The 20,195-nt window shown below is 47.1% G+C and overlaps 1 protein-coding gene across 1 annotated transcript in view; it reads right to left on the minus strand.

Moving 5' to 3' along the window:
• LOC141127386 (glycoprotein-N-acetylgalactosamine 3-beta-galactosyltransferase 1-like) overlaps positions 1–15,732 on the minus strand; it is a 119,591-nt gene extending 103,859 nt beyond the window's left edge. Inside the window, exon 1 of the mRNA XM_073613749.1 lies at positions 15,603–15,732. The gene's annotated coding sequence lies outside the window, so the exon portion shown is untranslated. The remainder of the gene's footprint in view (positions 1–15,602) is intronic.
• Positions 15,733–20,195: the final 4,463 nt, after the last annotated feature.

Below are 20,195 nucleotides of genomic sequence, written 5' to 3' on the forward strand. Positions count from 1 at the left end.
GTGCTGAAAGCTGAAAATTGGTCTGGGCGGGAAGGTGTCTAAGTGCCTGGTATTGAAGTGGTTAAAGTAAAAAAAAAAAAGTGAAATATTCCTTTAAATATCGTACCTGGGGGGTGTCTATAGTATGCCTGTAAAGTGGCACGTGTTTCCCGTGCTTAGAACAGTCCCTGCACAAAATGCCATTTTTAAAGGAATAAAAGTCATTTAAAACTGCTTGCGGCTTGAATGTAATGTCGGGTCACGTTGTCCAGAAACAGGAGTTTGTAACCTCCCAGTCTCTGGAAACGCGTTGCACAGACCTTTCTGCAAGGCCTCCCGAAGATGTTTCATCCTCTGCTCCCTCTGCGACGGCAAGATAAGGTCTGCAACCTTACCCTTGTAACGTGGATCAAGGAGGGTTGACAGCCAGTATTGTTCCTTCTCCTTGATACCACGGATATGAGGATCCTTCCGCAGGCTTTGCAGGATCAGGGAGGCCATGGAGCGTACATTTGCTGAGGCATTCGGTCCGGAGTCCTCTGGGTCACTAAGGACGACATGATTCTCAGCCACCTCCTCCCAGCCACGTACAAGTCCATGTGTTTCTTGGGACTGTTAATGATCCCTTAAAGACTGCTGCTGATGCTGAGTGCCAGGCTCCACCTCCATACTGACACAATCCTCCTCCTCCTCCTCTTCCTGTGTGATCGACGGGCACGCAGGAACACTGTCTGGATAAAGGGGGCCTTGAGAGCTGAGGAAGTCCTCCTCTTCCTGCCTCTGTTCTGCCTCAAGTGCCCTGTCCATTATTCCATGCAGCGTGTGCTCCAACAGGTGGACAAGGGGGACATTGTCACCGATGCATGCACTGTCACTGCTCACCATCCTCGTGGCCTCCTCAAATGGTGACAGGACAGTGCATGCATCCCTGATCATGGCCCACTGGCGTGGGAAAAAAAAACCAAGCTCCCCTGACCCTGTCCTGGTGCCATAGTCGCACAGGTACTCATTGATGGCCCTCTGCTGCGTGTGCACGCTGCAGCATGGCCAACGTTGAGTTCCACCTGGTGGGCATGTCACAGATTAGGCGGTTCTTGGGCAGGTTAAATTCCTTTTGGAGGTCTGCCAGCTGAGCACTAGCATTATATGACCGGTGGAAATGCACACAGATTTTCCTGGCCTGCCTCAGGACATCCTGTAAGCCCGGGTACCTGCCCAAGAACCGCTGCACCACCAAGTTAAGGACGTGAGCCAAACAGAGCACATGGGTCATTTGTTCCTGTCAGAGGGCGGAGAGGAGGTTGGTGCCATTGTCACAAACCACAATTCCTGCCTTAAGTTGGCGTGGCGTCAACCACCTCTGAACCTGCCCCTGCAGAGCTGACAGAACCTCTGCCCCAGTGTGGCTCCTGTCCCTCAAGCACACCAGCTCAAGCACCGCATGGCATCTTTTGGCCTGCGTACTTGCGTAGCCCCTTGAATGCCTATGGAGCACCGCTGGTTCCGAGGACAAAGCACAGGAAGAGGCCATGGAGGAAGAAGAAGAGGAGGGGGTGGAGGAGAGAGGTGTGTCAGAATCACTAGTAGTGGCATTTTGAAGGCGTGGTGGCGGAACAACCTCCAACACTACTGCACCTTGTCCTGCATCTTTCCCAGCTGCCAGCAGAGTCACCCAATGCGCCGTGAAACTTAGGTAACGTACCTGTCCATGCCTGCTGGGCCATGAGTCAGCGGTAATATGCACCTGTCCAGCGAGGCCAAGACATTGCCTTCCACATGCCGGTAGAGAGCCGGAATCGCCTTCCGTGAGAAAAAGTGGCGTTTGGGAACCTGCCACTGAGGAACCGCACATTCCACAAACTCACAGAAGGGGGCAGAGTCTACCAACTGAAAAGGTAGCAGTTGAAGTGCTAACAATTTTGCCAGGCTAGCATTCAACTGCTGGGCATGTGGATGGCTGGGAGCGAACTTCTTTTTGCGGTGCAGCAGCTGGGGCAGGGAAATTTGCCTGGTACAATATGACGTTGGTGTACCGATAGCAGATTGCCCGCAAGTACTTGGCTGTGACACACCTAATTCTACACCTTCATTCCTCTCAGTGCAGGTCTCAGAGAGGACTGAAGGTATGGTGGGGTTGGAGATCCCAGCTGATGAGGAGTAAGGAGAGGTCCTCTTTGTTTTTTAGTGTGGGTCTTTTAGGTACGCTTGCCAACGAACTGCATGGCAGGTCAACATATGTCTGGTCAAGCATGTGGTGCCGAAGCAGGAGATGTTTTGGCCACGCGAGATACGCTTGAGACATATGCAAATAGCAGTGGTGCCATCTGATGCACTCGTCTCGAAAAAGGCCCACACCAAAGAACTTTTGGAATAACGTGCAGAGACAGCAGTGCCCTGCACGTGCGGAACTCTGAGGTGTGATGCAGTCAGTGTGCTGCCCTTAGACTGGCCCCTGGAGGGCATCCTGCCTCGTTGGTGATGTGCCTCCTCCTCTCTCCTATCAGGCACCCATGTTGAGTCAGTGACCTCATCATCCCCTCCCTCCTCATCACTGGAGCAAAGCTGGCAGTATGCTGCAGCAGGGGGAACATGACTGCCATATTGCTGTCCTTCTTGGGCACCCCCTCTGTCCGTGCTCATGTTACTGGCTTCATCTAGCTCAGTATCATCATCAGAGCCTTCTAAACACTGGGCATCCTCCAGGAGCATGTACCCAACACTGTGGTCAAACAGTTCGAGAGACTCCTCGGGAGGACATGGCGGGGCCAGGGAAGGAGTCACTGATGCCATTGAGCTGAGGGAAGAGGCCACGTTGGCAGCTGCTTTGCCAGACAAAGTACCCTGAGCATGGGTGAGAGAGGATGAGGAGGATGAGGATGGCTTGGTCATCCACTCGACCAAGTCTTCCTCATGTTGCGGCTCAACACGTCCAGCTGCCGAAAAAAGGCCAAGCGCGTCCCACGGCCACGTGCTAATGAGGATGCACCGTGTCCACGACCAGCACTGTTGCCTCTAGACACAGAGCCTACTTGCCCTCTTTTATTGGCTTGTGACTGTCTGCCTCTCCTTGTTGGCCTTCCAGATATACTAATGGCCTGCAGTGAGATGCAAAATCAACTGCCTGCCTGTAGTATTAGTATGAGAACACCACCAATCTTCTACAGGTAGCTTTAGCTGAACACTGTGCAGAGGTCGCACTACACTAACTTGTAGCTTTAGCTGGACACTGTGCAGAGGTCGCACTACACTAACTTGTAGCTTTAGCTAAACACTGTGCAGAGGTCGCACTACACTAACGTGTAAATAATGTAGCTGCCTGCGGTAGTGATAGGATCAGGAAAACAACAGCAACCTTCTATAGGTAGCTTTAGCTGAACACTGTGCAGAGGTCGCACTACAGTAACTTGTAGCTTTAGCTGAACACTGTGCAGAGGTCGCACTACACTAACTTGTAGCTTTAGCTGAACACTGTGCAGAGGTCGCACTACACTAACGTGTAAATAATGTAGCTGCCTTCGGTAGTGATAGGATCAGGAAAACACCACCAACCTTCTACAGGTAGCTTTAGCTGAACACTGTGCAGAGGTCGCACTACACTAACGTGTAAATAATGTAGCTGCCTGCGGTAGTGATAGGATCAGGAAAACAACAGCAACCTTCTATAGGTAGCTTTAGCTGAACACTGTGCAGAGGTCGCACTACAGTAACTTGTAGCTTTAGCTGAACACTGTGCAGAGGTCGCACTACACTAACTTGTAGCTTTAGCTGAACACTGTGCAGAGGTCGCACTACACTAACTTGTAGCTTTAGCTGAACACTGTGCAGAGGTTGCACTACACTAACTTGTAGCTTTAGCTGAACACTGCACTACACTAACGTGTAAATAATGTAGCTGCCTTCGGTAGTGATAGGATCAGGAAAACACCACCAACCTTCTACAGGTAGCTTTAGCTGAACACTGTGCAGAGGTCGCACTACACTAACTTGTAGCTTTAGCTGAACACTGTGCAGAAGTCACACTATACTAACTTGTAGCTTTAGCTGAACACTGTGCAGAAGTCACACTATACTAACTTGTAGCTTTAGCTGAACACTGTGCAGAGGTCACACTACACTAACTTGTAGCTTTAGCTGAACACTGTGCAGAGGTCGCACTACACTAAAAAATAATGTAGCTGCCTGCGGTAGTGATAGGATCAGAAAACCACCAATCTTCTACAGGTAGCTTTAGCTGAACACTGTGCAGAGGTCGCACTACACTAACTGTAAATACTGTAGCGAATAGGACTAATAGGATCAGAAGAGAAGACCAGCAATTTTCTTCAATACTGTAACAACACCTGCATAGTTGCCAACATTGAAAAAAAATATGTGGGACACTTTTTTGGCTGTAGGCGGAGTCGATCAATAATTAGGAGGCGGGGCATTCGTTTGTAGGTGTGGTCTAGTAAAAAATAATAGTTGCAGCGCGCTGCGGAAAGTGGGCGTGGCTTGCACGGAAAGTGGGCGTGGCTTGCATGAAAAGTGGGTGTGGCTTAAATTGGTGTGGCTCAAGAGGGTGTGGTTAGAGTCTGAGATGAATGAGGGATGGAGAGGGAGAGGGAAAGGGGGAGAGGGAGAGGGAGAGGTGGAGAGAGGAATGACGGGACAGCAGCCGCAGATCCTACACAACAATAGAAATATGTGTATTCTAGAAAGTTTAACAATCAGCAGATAAAGATACTCCAAACACCTGGTGTTAACGCTTCAATCATCCTGGCACCATGGTTGTTATGGTGTCAGGATGATTGAAGCGCATTATTTCTATTATTACATTGTAATATAAAATTAAATCATTCAACTCACCATAATGCCGAATCAGTGGGATCCCTGAGCGTGTCACTAGCCACGTCGCCTGCCACCAGCAGAGTCTGTCCTTGCATCAGGTGCCCCCGGCAGAGTCTGTCCTTGCATCAGGTGCCCCCGCCAGAGTCTGTCCTTGCATCAGGTGCCCCCGCCAGAGTCTGTCCTTGCATCAGGTGCCCCCGCCAGTGCAGCCCCCCCTCAGTGCAGCCGCCCCTCAGTTAGTGCAGCCCCCCCCTCAGTGCAGCCCCCCCTCAGTTAGTGCAGCCCCCCCCTCAGTTAATGCAGCCCCCCCTCAGTGCAGCCCCCCTTCAGTTAGTGCAGCCCCCCTCAGTGCAGCCCCCCTCAGTTAGTGCAGCCTCCCCCCCTCAGTGCAGCCCCCCCCCAGTTAGTGCAGCCTCCCCCCCTCAGTGCAGCCCCCCCTCAGTTAGTGCAGCCCCCCCTCAGTGCAGCCTCCCCCTCAGTGCAGCCCCCCCTCAGTTAGTGCAGCCCCCCCTCAGTGCAGCCCCCCTCCCCCCTCGGTTAGTGCAGCCCCCCCTCAGTGCAGCCCCCCTCAGTTAGTGCAGCCTCCCCCCCTCAGTGCAGCCCCCCCTCAGTTATTGCAGCCCCCCCCTCAGTGCAGCCCCCCCTCAGTGCAGCCCCCCCTCAGTTAGTGCAGCCTCCCCCCCTCAATGCAGCCCGGCCCCCGCTCAGTGGATGAGCGGCCGGTGTTCTCCCAAGAAAGTTCCCCTCGGCAATGGCGGACCCCCTGTACTGCGCAGGCGCAGCGCTTGCGCAGTACGGGGCTGGGGAACTTTCAGGAAGACACGGCGCCGGCGCCGTGTCTTCTGCTCGCTTCAGTGGAGAGGGGAGGGACCGTGCAGCCAAAGAAGCTGCTTCATTGGCTGCACGGATCGAGCCCCCTTCCCCTCTCCACTCAACACTAGAGGCAGATAGAGCGGCGGCACCGGCCGCCATTTTGCTGGAGCCCGCTGCTCCAAAAAAACAAAAAAAAAAACAACATTCCCGATTTTCCTTATGGAAAATCCCGATTCGGGACACTCTCCAATCGGGACGAGGGTCCCAAAATCGGGATTGTCCCGGGAAAATCGGGACTGTTGGCAACTATGCACCTGCCTTCCTGTCAGTAGGAAGATAATAACAGGAACGGATTTAGCTAAACTGAATACAGTGTGTGTATATATATATATATATATATATATATACACACATACACACACACAACACCTGGGATGCATATATATATACACAATACACTGTAAGTGCAGCTAACTGACTGACTGTCCTGCCTAATCTATCTAACTTAAATCAAATGACACTGTCTCTCTGTCTCTGTCTCTCAACGCCGGAACACACTACACAGGGCCGACGTGCAGGTGGCCTTATATAGTGTGGGGCGTATACTAAACCCCCTGAGCCATAATTGGCCAAAGCCACCCTGGCTTTGGCCAATTACAGCTCTCTGTACAGACGGCGCTGTGATTGGCCAAGCATGCGGGTCATAGTGCATGCTTGGCCAATCATCAGCCAGCAATGCAGTGCGATGCTGCAGTGAATTATGGGTCGTGATGCTCCACTCGAATTTGCCGCGAACGGCCCATATCGTTCGCAATTCGGCGAATGGTCGAACAGACGATGTTTGAGTCGAACATGGGTTCGACTCGAACACGAAGCTCATCCCTACTCATCCGGCATCCAGATGCTTCAAGCAAGGAAAAGGCCGTACCAGGGAGGCTGGACACAAGAGGGAGGACCCCGATAAAGGTGGAAAGGATGCGGCCGTTTCTCGGTAGGTATCCGGATAAAATAGCGGCGCATTTACTGGAGGAAGGTTTCACGGTAGTCTTTAGGATTCCCTGTACTTTAGAGGTTATCTCCCAATTTAAGGTCAGCTTTGCAACATCCAGAGGTGGTTTCCGAGAAACTAAGAAAGGAGGTTGCATTGGGGAGAATGGGGGGGTCCTTTCCCATCGGCGCCTTTGGCTGATCTGGTTGTGTCACCATTGGGGGTAGTGCCTAAAAAGGAACCCAACAATTTCAGGCTCATTCACCACCTGTCCTTTCCAAAGGGTGGGTCGGTGAATGATGCCATAGATCAGGAGGCATTCTCAGTGACATATACTTCATTTGATGCCGCTGTAGGATGGGTGCTCCGTTATGGGAAAGGAGCCTTGATGGCGAAGGCGGATGTGGAATCGGCCTTTCGACTATTGCCAGTTCACCCGGACAGCTTCCGGTTGCTGGGGTGTCATTGGAATAATGAATTTTATGTTGACCAGTGCTTACCGATGGGTTGCTCTATATCGTGTGCGATATTTGAGCAGTTCATTTCTTTTATAGAATGGGTGGTACGGGATGTGTCGGGTGTGAATTCAATAATTCATTACTTGGACGATTTCCTGTGCATAGGGCCGGCTTCTTCCAGAATTTGCGGGGTGCTTCTGGCAACGTTAGAACACATTGCGGAAAGGTTTGGCATTCCATTGGCAGCTGAAAAGACGGAGGGACCTAGTACGGTCATCATGTTCCTGGGCATTGTCCTGGATTCAGATGCGATGGAATGCAGGTTACCGGCAGATAAGTTGGCAGATTTGAAAAAGGAAATTGCAGGGCTGCTCGGATTGCGTAAGGTGCAATTGTGTGTGCTGCAATCAGTGTTGGGCAGGCTTAATTTTGTGTGCCATATCTTACCAATGGGGAGGGTGTTCAGTCGCAGACAGGCAGCGAGTACGGGCGGCATAAAGTCCCCAAGCCATTTCGTGCGCACAGGGAAGACTTGAGGGTATGGCATACCTTTTTTGGAGTCCTTCAACGGCCGGGCGATATGGATGTCGGGGCCCGTTAGCAATTTTGACCTGGAACGTTTCATGGATGTGGCTGGGTCCACAGGATTTGGGGCCTTTTTCCAGGGACAATGGAGCGCAGGTCCTTGGCCACAGTCATGGATCGAAGCGGGTTTCACTAAGAATCTGGTGCTGCTGGAATTACTGTATTTCCAGTGGTTCTGATGGTGGAATTGTGGGGAGCATCGTTCAGGGATCTGTAGGTGCCTTTCCATGGGGACAATTTGGGGGTGGTGCAGGTAATCAATAACAATACGGCGTCTTCCCTGCCTGTTATTAGGTTACTTCAACATTTGGTTTTGAGATGTTTGCAACTGAATGTTTTCATTCATGCTGTCCACCTACCGGGTGTGGAAAATGTGATAGCTGATGCCTTATCTCACTTCCAGTGGGACAGGTTCTGAGAGTTGGTGCTGGATTCGGAGCAGCAGGGGGTACCTTGTCCCGAGTGGTTGTGGAGGATAGCATTGGCTTCATCGCAGGATGGATACAGCAGTCGGTAAGTGGGGCTACGTGGTCAGCATACACAAAGGTATGGCGGGATTGGCTGGCGTTTGTGCAAGGGGTGGGCGAAGAGCCGACTGGACAGGTAGTGAGGTTACTCGTTCTGTATTACATTGCAAGAAAAATGGAAGAGGGTGTGTCCGCATCTGTGATAAATGCGCAGCTGGCCGGTTTAGCTTTCTTGTTCAAATTACAAGGGCTGCCCGATTTCACAAAGGATTTTTGGGTACGGCAGGCCGTAAAAGGTTATCGGCGATCGGTGGTCCGGAAGGATAACAGGAGGCCTGTGACCTTTGGGATTATTCTGGGTATTGTAGCAAGGCTGGGGGGGGGTGTGTTCCTCTGAATATGAAGTTAACGTGTTCAAAGTGGCGTTTTTGTTGGCGTTCTTTGGGGTGTTTAGGATTGGGGAATTGGAAAGTGCTTCAAATAAGGTACATGGTGGACTGGGGAGTCAGGAGGTGACCTGTGGAGATGAAGGTGTGTCATTGTTGTTACGGAGATCGAAGACAGACCAAGCTGGAAAAGGGAGGTTAGTACAGGTATATCCAATTCCGGGTTCGCCTCTGTGCCCAGTGGGGGCAGTTAGATGTTTCTTAGTGGTTCGCCCGGCGGTGCAGGGTGCCTTTCTGGTACATGAAGATGGAACCCCTTTGTCGCGATTTCAGTTTGTGGCAGTTTTTAAAAAATGCCTAAGGGTGTTGGGGTTGGAGGATAAAGCATTTTCATCTCACTCGTTTAGGATAGGGGCTGCTACAGAGGCAGCCAGACATGGGATGGATGTAGAAGCGGTAAAATGCATTGGGCGGTGGGAATATAGTAGGTTCCAGTCATATGTTCGGCCCCATCTGGTGGTGGGGTTGTAGTGTAGTAGTATGGGTAGTGAATTTTCAGTTTGCCCGGGTGTGGTTTGAATAATAGTGGTCATGGTGTGGTGTTTGTTTTCTTCTAGTTTCAGGTTCGGTGGCAGGACTGGTCTAGATAATGGGCCATTCCTACATGTGCTGGGGGGCCCGGAGGGGGGACGTACGATATGAGAGCAGGCAGTTGGGTTTTGGTAGGAGGGAGGCCTGTATCAGATGGTTGGGAGTCCCGGGAATGTTGTGGGGTAGGTTAGTCTCGGAGGTGCAGCGTTATGCGGCTAGGGACAGACCACCTGACGTTTTAGTCCTGCATGTAGGCAGCAATGATTTGGGGGTCAGATCGATGGTGGACATCACGCGTGACATCAAGTTTGATGTGTGGCATTTAATGGAGGAATTTCCTGATATGGTCATTGTCTGGTCGGACATGGTGGCTCGTACAACTTGGAAGATGGTCAGGTCAGTGGAGGGTGTTAACAGGGCCCAGAGGAAGATCAACAGAGAGGTGAGCAAGTTCATGGTGAGAAATGGTGGGTTGGCTATCCGACACTTGGAATTGGATTTTGAGACTTGGAGATATTTGAGAAAGGATGGTGTGCATCTGAATGATGTGGGTATAGACATGTGGGTGTTGGGCCTTCAGGATGGAATTCAGCGAGCACTTCGGGTGTGGAGGGGCATCCAAGGATAAGGTGATTACTCTTGGATGCTGTGGCGGGCGTTGGTCTGTGCAGGGGAAGGAAGATGTCAGAAGTAAGAGTTCGGGAACTATTGTTGGTATGGTGGTTTCCGGCTAACGGAGGTTAGCCGGGAAGTGATAATGGGGGCACTGCGGCCAGTGGTAGTCTCTGAGCCAGCTTGTCGGCTTGAGGCATGGTTAATACACTTGAGAGGGACCGCAGTGTAATATGGTTATTGACACAGATGGTTACAAAGTTCCTGCTCAGACCAACGCTAGAGAGATTTATGGGTTGAATAACAGATGTTTTTTCCTTGTATGTTTTTTCTATGTTAATTTGAAGAGAGTTATATATTTGTTAAATAAAGTAGGCTGCTACGGCCTTTGTTACCCCAACCTTGGTGTGGTCTTGATTAATATGAGTAAGGTGTTTAGGTGGGGTTATGTTTTTGGGTGTAAGCACATCTGTTATACAACAGTCAAGAAAGCCCGGAGCAATAGTAATAAAATGGATAGGTGCAGGGTGCGCATGACGGTGTGAACAATGAGATCAACATAGGCAGAGGGGTGGTATTATGGAGCCGAGGGGGAGGGGCTGGAGGAGGTCATAAAAGGTGACTCTGCCTTGGTTGAGTCACCAAAGCGTGAGGGAAAGATCCCGCCCTCCCTCCCTAGTGGTGTTGACTGTATATTTGGTAGGTTGTTGTTTTGCTTTTTCCTGACAGGTTTCTGGCGGATGGGATGTTGTGGCAGCGGTGGGCGTTGGTCTGTGCAGGGGAAGGAAGATGTCAGAAGTAAGAGTTCGGGAACTATCGTTGGTATGGGTCCTGATGGTGGTTTCCGGTTAACGGAGGTTAGCCGGGAAGGGATAATGGGGACACTGCGGCCAGTGGTAGTCTCTGAGCCAGCTTGTCGGCTTGAGGCATGGTTAATACACTTGAGAGGGACCGCAGTGTAATATGGTTATTGACACAGATGGTTACGAAGTTCCTGCTCAGACCAACGCTAGAGAGATTTATGGGTTGAATAACAGATGTTTTTTCCTTGTATGTCTTTTCTATGTTAATTTGAAGAGCGTTATATATTTGTTAAATAAAGTAGGCTGCTACGGCCTTTGTTACCCCAACCTTGGTGTGGTCTCGATTAATATGAGTAAGGTGTTTAGGTGGGGTTATGTTTTTGGGTGTAAGCACAACTGTTATACAACAGTCAGGGACTCAGGTAAGTATTTAGGTTAGATGGGGAAGGACAGGATTTCACAGCTTGTTTAGAATATGTAAACACTTTAATGTCTGTAGTCTGAGGCCGGGTTCACATATGTGTGGCTATGGTTCCCAGCATGGTGTACGGTACATTCCTGTTCACTGGTTCAGGTGCAAATCAGGTCCGAATTTTTGACCTGAATTTGCACCTGAACCGGACCCAAACACACACAGGACTCTTTTGGAATGCGGACGGTGGCCGCCCCCTCCATTGAGAGCCGGTCAAACTTGCATGTCATGTGCATTGGATGTGAGGAAACTTGCATTCAATTCGCACATATGTGAACACGGCCTGAGAGAGCGACGAGACAAGACCTGCAGATGATCACAGCGCTGGATCAATACAGAACTCAGGTAAGTAATCATTTAGTTATTCAACTATAGCAAGCATTTTGCCCCTGGTCACAGTGAAGTAGCATCTAATGTGTTTCTATGGCAGTGTCCTAATAGATACGATTTCAAGTAGTGCGATTTGAGAAGTAGTTCGTGCTGAAGTCCTGAAAAAGTAATGCATGATTTTACTGCCATAAGCTATAATGTAAATCGTGATGCAAATCGTACCTGCATCTACAGCAGCACTACTGGAGCCTGAAAGAAGTTAAATATTAACCCTTTGCTAGTTAAACTTTTGTTCATAACATGGCTTCAAATCAGATCCTTGCACAGCCTGACCATCACTGTTCCTCCCTGTGACATGGACAGCCCCTAACCCTTAACCTCTACACATCCACATGTAGCTACATGTCACATGGTCAGCCGTCAGTGATGTGTGAGGAAGAGGACAGCAGTAGGGCTACCAAAACAAAGAGAATGGTGCTTTCTAATAAGGAATTAATTATCTTCGTTCGTGAAAGACCAGCTCTGTATGATTCTTCAAATGCAAACTACAAGGACTGCAGAAAAAAGGATGCAGCATGGCTTGAAGTTTTCACAGGTATTCTGTCACGATACCCTTTTTTGATTGGTCAAGGCCAAGTAGCAGTAAAAGTGATTGTAAAGTCTAGTTTGAAAAACAAAAAAATAACAAACATGTTATACTTACCTCTTCTGTGCAGTTGGTTTTGCACAGAGCAGCCTCGATCCTCCTCTCGGGTCCCTCTTCGCTGCTCCTGGCCCCTCCCCTCTGTCGAGTGCCCCCTCAGCAAGGAGCTTGCTATGGGTGCACCCGAGCCAAGTCACAGCTCCGTGTGTCCATTCAGACACAGAGCCCCGACCCAGCCCCACCCCATCCCTCCCCTGATTGGCTTTGCTGCTCCTGGCCCCCTGTCCTGTCGAGTGCCCCCACAGCAAGGAGCTTGCTGTGGGGGCTTGCTGTGGGGGCACCCGAGCCACAGCTCTGTGTGTCCATTCAGACACGGAGCCCCAAGCCGACCCCACCCCCTCTCTCCCCTGATTGGCTTACTGACTTTGATTGACAGCAGCGGGAGCCAATGGCGACTCTGCTGTGTCTTAGCCAATCAGAAGGAGAATCTTGGATGGCTAATACACTCATGGACACCGCCGGACAGAGATGGGGCTCAGGTAAGTAATTGAGGGGTGCTGGGCAAGCTGCTGCACACAGAAGGTCTTTATTCTTAATGCATAGAATGCATTAAGATAAAAAACCTTCTGCCTTTACAACTCCTTTAAGTTGAGTGAAATGTAATTTTTTTCTCTGAATCATTATTTTGTCTCTACCTATTTCCTGTTCCATTTTCTGCACTTAACAGAGAGCTTGTAGAATCTTAGTTCTAATCTGAAGCTAGACTTATTTTATATCATGTAATATCATATCATGTAATACGAAGAACGTAGTATATCTACTACAATGTAGTTGCAGCAAACAATATGTGGGGAGGACTAAAAAAGCACTGCATATTAGAGTGGGTGAACACTTTGCAAATATTTAAAAGCACAATCTATCCAGACATTTTGCTTTAAAACATAATAAAAATCCATCCCAAGTGAAGGTGAAAGATATTGAAGTTGGTATACCCCATTGGAGGGGCAGTAATATAGTTCGACATAAATCCAGACAAGAGACTCTCTGGATATATGAATTAAGATCCCATCAACCACAGGGGTTAAATGTTAATTGGGATATTAATAGTTTTATAAACAATAGCTGAATGTCCGCCAAATAATCGTGATTTTTACAATTATCATCCCCTCTTTTATAATTTTAATTTTGAATTTTATAATTGTATATATAACTATGTACAATAATAAATTCTAGTGTGTGTATATATATTGGTTTTTCATGAGTGGAAAGTTATTAGTTGATAATGCAATGCATATATGTACTAATTAGACAATTAAATAGTTATCAATTAGGGTAACACCTATTGTTATGTACTGTATTATTAAAGAATTGAAGGTATAATTTAATATCCTGACATAAGTGAATTTTTAATATGCAGATCGATCATATATGCAGTGCAAACAGCAATACGTTCCATCATTGGTTTGGTTGTTTAAATAGAGCGCAGTGGATCCTCAGGCATATGGCCACCATGTGTTTAGGTTTGAACTACAACAATATGGCGATGCGAATGTAATGGAAATTTGTAAGTTCTGTATATAATTGTATTCTATTTTGTATGTATTGCACTCTGCCCTCACTGTGCACACAGCACTAATAATGTTTTCAGTACATGTTTACATTCTTTCAAGACCTGATTAGAATTAGCCTGCCTATGTAACGCCCCTTGTTACCATGAATGTACAATTGTAATATTAATGTGATACCTACGTAATCATATGTATAAAAACCTTCAATTGCGTCATAATAAAACAGAACAGTTATTTGGAAAGATGCTGAGCGTATCTTTTGCGTCTGTTCCCTACTGCAGTAGTTATTAGTAATTTGGAACCACTAATCAATATGAGGATAGGAGTTGCCTATCATCAGTTTAACCAAGTCACGGTTCATGATGGTTTTGAATACCATTATGCTGGTTACGCTGCCCTCTAGTGTTTCAGTACCAAGTTTGTATATAAGGAAGTGATGTGAGCACCACTGACCCTTACTCCCTCACAGAAGAAGTCCCATTAGACGAAACGTATGTCATATCTTACCGCCTGCCCTGCATCACCCCTCTCCTGCCCTCACTGTGCAGACACGGGCAGCAGAGAGATTACATCATCTCTCTACTGCCTGCCTTCACGCTGGGACACAGCAAGTGAGAATCTGCACCGTGTAGCTGTAGCAGGCAAGTGACACAGCAAGTGACAATCTGCATCTGATGGCAAGGTGACGTGGCAAGTGACAATCTGCAACATATGGCAGGTGACGTGGCAAGTGACAATCCGCACCTTGTGGCAGGCAAGCGACACAGCAAGTGACAATCCGCAACGTGTGGCAAGTGACAATCCGCAACATGTGGCAGGTGACGTGGCAAGTGACAATGCGCAACGTGTGGCAAGTGACAATGCGCAACGTGTGGCAAGTGACAATGCGCAACGTGTGGCAAGTGACAATCCGCAACGTGTGGCAGGTGACGTAGCAAGTGACAATCCGCAACGTGTGGCAGGTGACGTGGCAAGTGACAATCTGCAACGTGTGGCAGGTGACGTGGCAAGTGACAATCTGCAACGTGTGGCAGGTGACGTGGCAAGTGACAATCTGCAACGTGTGGCAGGTGACGTGGCAAGTGACAATCTGCAACGTGTGGCAGGTGACGTGGCAAGTGACAATCCGCAACGTGTGGCAGGTGACAATCTGCAACTTGTGACAGGTGATGTGCCAAGTGACAATATGCATCTGGTGGCAGGTGACAATCCGCAACATGTTGCAGGTGACATGGCAAGTGACAATTAGCATCTGCAATTTATAAGCTTATATATTCATTCCTCAGATGGACTTTTGTTTGCCTAATCACAGATAAGGCATTTCAACACGTATATATATGATCACGCAACATGTTGATATTTATAGAATTATTTTAGGCACATAACCCATGACATTATTTAGCGAGTTGATTTTTACCTACAGACAGCCTCACAAATTACCTATATTATGTGCATGCAAGCACCAGCTCCTTTTTATTATTATTTTATGCAAAAAAAAAACAATTGATCGATGCGATAACTTTAGTGAATTTAAAAAATATATATATATTTTCAGTTTCTGAAACTTAGCACATTTTATTTGATAATGCAAATACTACATGGTTTCCTAATAGAATTGGAATTAAACTGCCTTTCAGAATTTTTCCTATATACTGTACAGTACATAGTTTATGAAGATACTCAAGAGCAGGTGAATAAATAGACAATAATAAAAATGAATTACAAAATGTTGTGAGACTACACATGAATATATTTATGATTCAGATATAAAAGGAAATTGACATACAACCAGTATAAATGGAATGGCAAGAAAATACCAACTGGCCAAGTCGAATGTGATTACACTCATTTTTTTTCTGCTATATACATCCATATAAAATGTAAATGTAAAAAGCCATAGACAACAAAACACACACTATATTTTTGTATATTGTTGCACATATCAAGATCAATGTTGCACATATCAAAACTCATTTAGAGAAAGTTCTCTGTGTATTAAATCATAACAAAATACTACATATTATGCACATACTTGTATTAGTATAATAGACTAAAACTAGTGATAGAGACTTGTACTTACGTACAAACCACTGCCAGGTGCATATGTTAGCTTTAGAAAGGAAAAGCCTTTTCCCTTGGTTACTTTATATGTTGATAATGACTAGAGCCTCCCTTTGCAGATAATGGGAATGAATCAGCTTGCACGGGCTGTCATTCACTGAAGACACGCCCAGAATGGGAGCTCAGGTGTTCTGAAATTTGATCCTTTCTTGGAAGAAATCATATGCAAACACCACATTACAAAATATCTGCCCCTCTATGCCTGGACCACCTTGTCTATAGTTTCCTGGGTCCCGATCCCAAACAAGGATGCATCCATGAAAGTCTAAACTGTCCATATCCTGCAAGTACTGAACTCAAACAGCCAGGCAAATAACATTTTAAGAAAAATTTAAAATGTGGGTTTATTTTTCATCATCTCAGAGCAGAACTAAAGTCTGCAACTTGGTGGGTGGGCTTTTCCCATATTGTTCAAGTATAAACAGTGCCCCCCTCCCCTCCAGAGATGCAACATCCATAATCTCCCATTCACTCTGTCACAGTCACTGACATCTTTTTCCAGGCTCCTTGTAGGTTCAACATCTTCAGCCATATTGATTGGTCAGCCAGCCTGGAATGACGTAACTCCGTTTTATGCATCCGGGCAATCAAGGCATGGAGAGATTGTATGATGTGCTACACATGCACAGCTCAGTGTACACCTAGAGGAACATTGCTGGCAGGCAGAAAAAAATGTTATATTGCAGAAGAGACATGAGTCTCTTCCTCAGTAAAAGTTAGTTGGTTGGCATGCCGTTAAGGAGTAACTCCACTTTTGTTGAGAAAAAAAAACAATCCCCTCTAGGTGATTAATGTACATTGCAGGGATTTTAACAAACTTTTTTGCAGATTCCAACCTTTTGTTATTCTGAAGAACTAGCTGTTTGTTTGTCTGTGTCCATGTCAATGTGAATCTGTATTGTAGTGGTTTGAGTGGTTTTATAATTATCAGTCACCTGTAGGGCTCTAATGAGGAATGTTGCAGGGTCTGCATCCCTTTAGAAGTGATTTCTCTTTGGGACTACCTTACCAAAAATTAACATTTTGTTGCAGGGGATGCTCACAATCTGATTTGAATCTTAGTGCAGACTTCTGTGAAAAGCCAAGTAAGTAAGCCAATCACACAAGCAGGGAATTACATATCTGGGGGGCGTTCTGTTCACCATCTGTGTACGGAACACCTGCAGGTAGCCATATTGCATTGTATTTTACAGAAAATTACAGAGCTACAGATTGAAAGGGAAAGGTAATTTTTACATAACATTTAATTACAATATATACAGTACACTATGTTATTGTATACGCTGTTAACTTTTATTTTTTATTTGATTTTTTTTTCCCACAAAAGTGGAGTTACTCTTTAGTATGAGCATTTTGCATTAATTAAAGCCAAACTCCTGAAAAAATCCCAAATACACAGAACAAATACATGTAAGGGAGTTGTTTTACATTTACAAGGATGTATTATTCTGTCCATCTAGTTGTGAGATTTTTTATCATCTCTGTCAACACAGCCAGAAGAATGATACCACTTTCTCAGTGTAGTGCCAACCTCAAAGGAGCTGCTGGAATTTAGGCCTATTTCTCTCACCCAGCACCAACAGCCAAGCAAAAAGGGATTTCCCCCTGCTCCAGTTGGCTCAAGAAACAGTCTAGGGGTTTTGTTTTTTTGTGTTTATTTTGGGAACAAAAAACTTGGATAGGGATTGGGGGTACATGGGATGCCCCAAATTTGAAGTAACTCTAATCAAGTGAATGAGGAACTTCTAAAGTCTCTGGCTGCTGAAGTCCAACTGAACTATGCTGAACACCAATGGGAGTAATGGTGTAGCTGAAATAAAGATAAAAGTTCCATAAATCAATATTGAAGAGTAAGCTCCCAGACATGTGTGGTATTGCACTACACTGTCCTCCATGTTGCTTTGGATATGATGGCTGGTGTGTACTCACTCAGTCCCCTAAAGTAGCTTTTAGAATCCAGGAAGCTGCTGCACTGACCACTCTGCTGAACAGGCAGGCTTGGCTTAAAGTCTGCACCTAAACCTGGAGCTGGGACACTGGCTGAGTGATGTCTCTCTCCTTGCTCTTTCTCTTCTGAAACAGGGAAATCCAATAATCACACAGCAGATGCTGCACAATTTACAGAAGTTGTGAAAACAAATGTTGGCTACACAGGAGCAGGGCCGCTGATAGAAATCATGGGGCCCTGTACAGCCTACCTGACGGGCCCCCCTTCAGCCCCACCCTGGTCCCGCCCCTGGTCCCTCCAGCCTCATCCTGGCCCCGCCCCTGGTCATGCCCATGGTCCCTCCTTCAGCCCCACCCCTGGCCCATCCCCAGAAGGTCAGAGACTGCAGACATAGTACAGTAGATGGTCAGAGACTGCAGACATAGTACAGGAGATGGTCAGAGACTGCAGATATAGTACAGGAGATGATCAGAGACTGCAGACATAGTACAGTAGATGGTCAGAGACTGCAGACATAGTACAGGAGATGGTCAGAGACTGCAGATATAGTACAGGAGATGATCAGAGACTGCAGACATAGTACAGGAGACTATCAGAGACTGCAGACATAGTACAGGAGACAGTCAGAGACCGCAGACATAGTACAGGAGATGGTCAGAGACTGCAGACATGGTACAGGTGATGGTCAGAGACTGCAGACATGGCACAGGAGATGGTCAGAGACTGCAGACATGGTACAGGAGATGGTCAGAGACTGCAGACATGGTACAGGAGATAGAGAATGCAGACATGGTACAGGAGATGGTCAGAGACTGCAGACATGGTACAGAAGACGGTTAGGGATCGCAGACATGATTGATTCAGGAGATGGTCGGAGACTGTGTTTATGGCTGAACCCAGTGTACAAGTATATAGTATCACAGGGCTGATCCACTCTATTTAAACCAGCTCTGCAAGATCAAGTCCGTGATTTTTCTTTGAAAGTACAACCAAGTGACAGAAGACAGCATCACATCCAATTTCCAAAATACTAATTTTCTTACAAACAGTGAACTGGTCAGGATTAGTGGAGGACAGTAACCAGTTAATGGGGCTGTGAAGTTTCTAGCCTCCAGCAGTAAATCCTCCAAACCCCCCCCCCCAAAAAAAACCCACCAAACAATCTGTGCAGCACACACAGAGCGCTGGCTAAATAGCTGATTATAAGCTGAAATGGTTAACAGCTGCTGCAGAGTCTTCCAGAGATGGTATCAGTGTGATCAAACAATGGGCTGGTCAGGTTAGGCAGATAAAAAAAAAAAAAAGTAACCCACAAGACAAGAGGGAGGGGAAGCTGATAGGTAACCTGTACACTGCCTGATCACATAGATATTTGGAAGACACTGCAGTCGGCCAGCAACATGTTACTGTGCTCCCGACCAGTGCTGGGACAAGGCCATTTGGTGCTCAGGACGAAGATGGCAAACTGCACCCCCCCACACACATTTTTAAGAAAGAATCAATGTCGTTTCAAAACAAGAATATACTTAAAACAATACAAATTCAATTAGGTTTAATGTGATAGAAACAGAGTTCACTCACACATCACAGCGCCCCTTTACATCGGGTGTCCCCATCACAGCGCCCCTTTACATCAGGTGTCCCCATCACAGCGCCCCTTTACATCAGGTGTCCCCATCACAGTGCCCCTTTACATCAGGTGTTCCCATCACAGTGCCCCTTTACATCAGGTGTCCCCATCACAGTGCCCCTTTACATCAGGTGTCCCCATCACAGTGCCCCTTTACATCAGGTGTCCCTATCACAGTGCCCCTTTACATCAGATGTCCCCATCACAGTGCTCCTTTACATCAGGCATTCCTGTCAGAGTGCCTCCTTACATCACTCTGATGGGCACAACAAAAGGTGCCCCTTAACATAAAATTTGCCCATCAGAGTGCCCCTTAACATAAAATATGTCCAACAGCGTGTCCCTTAACATAAAATTTGCCCATGGGCACATTTTATATTAAGGGACACTCTGGTGGGCAAATTGTATGTTAAGGGGCACCCTGATGGGCACATTTTATATTAAAGGGCACTCTGATGGGCACAACAAAACATGCCCCTTAACGTAAAATCTGGCCATCAGAGTACTCCATAATACAAAATGTGCCCATCAGTGTTGCTCTTAAAATAAAATATGCCCATCAGAGTTCCCCTTAACATAAAATGTGCCCATCAGCGTGCCCCTTAACATAAAATAAGGGTCACGCTGATGGGCACCTTTTATGTTAAGGGGCAATCTGATGGGCAAATTTTATTTTAAGGGGCACACTGATGGGCACATTTTATGTTAAGGGGCACTCTGATGGGCACAACAAAATGTGTCCATCAGTGTGCCCCTTAAGAAAATATGCCCATTAGTGTGCACATTAAAAATATACCCATCAGCGTGCCCCTTAAAATAAAATTTGTCCATCAGAGTGCCCCTTTACATAAAAAAAGGTGCCTATCAGCGTGACCAAGTGCCCAGCAGTGTGCACAATAAAAATATGCCCATTAGTGATCACTAGTTGGCCCACATACCTAGAATGCAGGAGGCAGGCCGCACAACTGAAATAC

The sequence above is a fragment of the Aquarana catesbeiana genome, linkage group LG02 (genome assembly GCF_042186555.1).
Source record: "Aquarana catesbeiana isolate 2022-GZ linkage group LG02, ASM4218655v1, whole genome shotgun sequence".
Classification (NCBI taxonomy): Eukaryota; Metazoa; Chordata; class Amphibia; order Anura; family Ranidae; genus Aquarana; species Aquarana catesbeiana.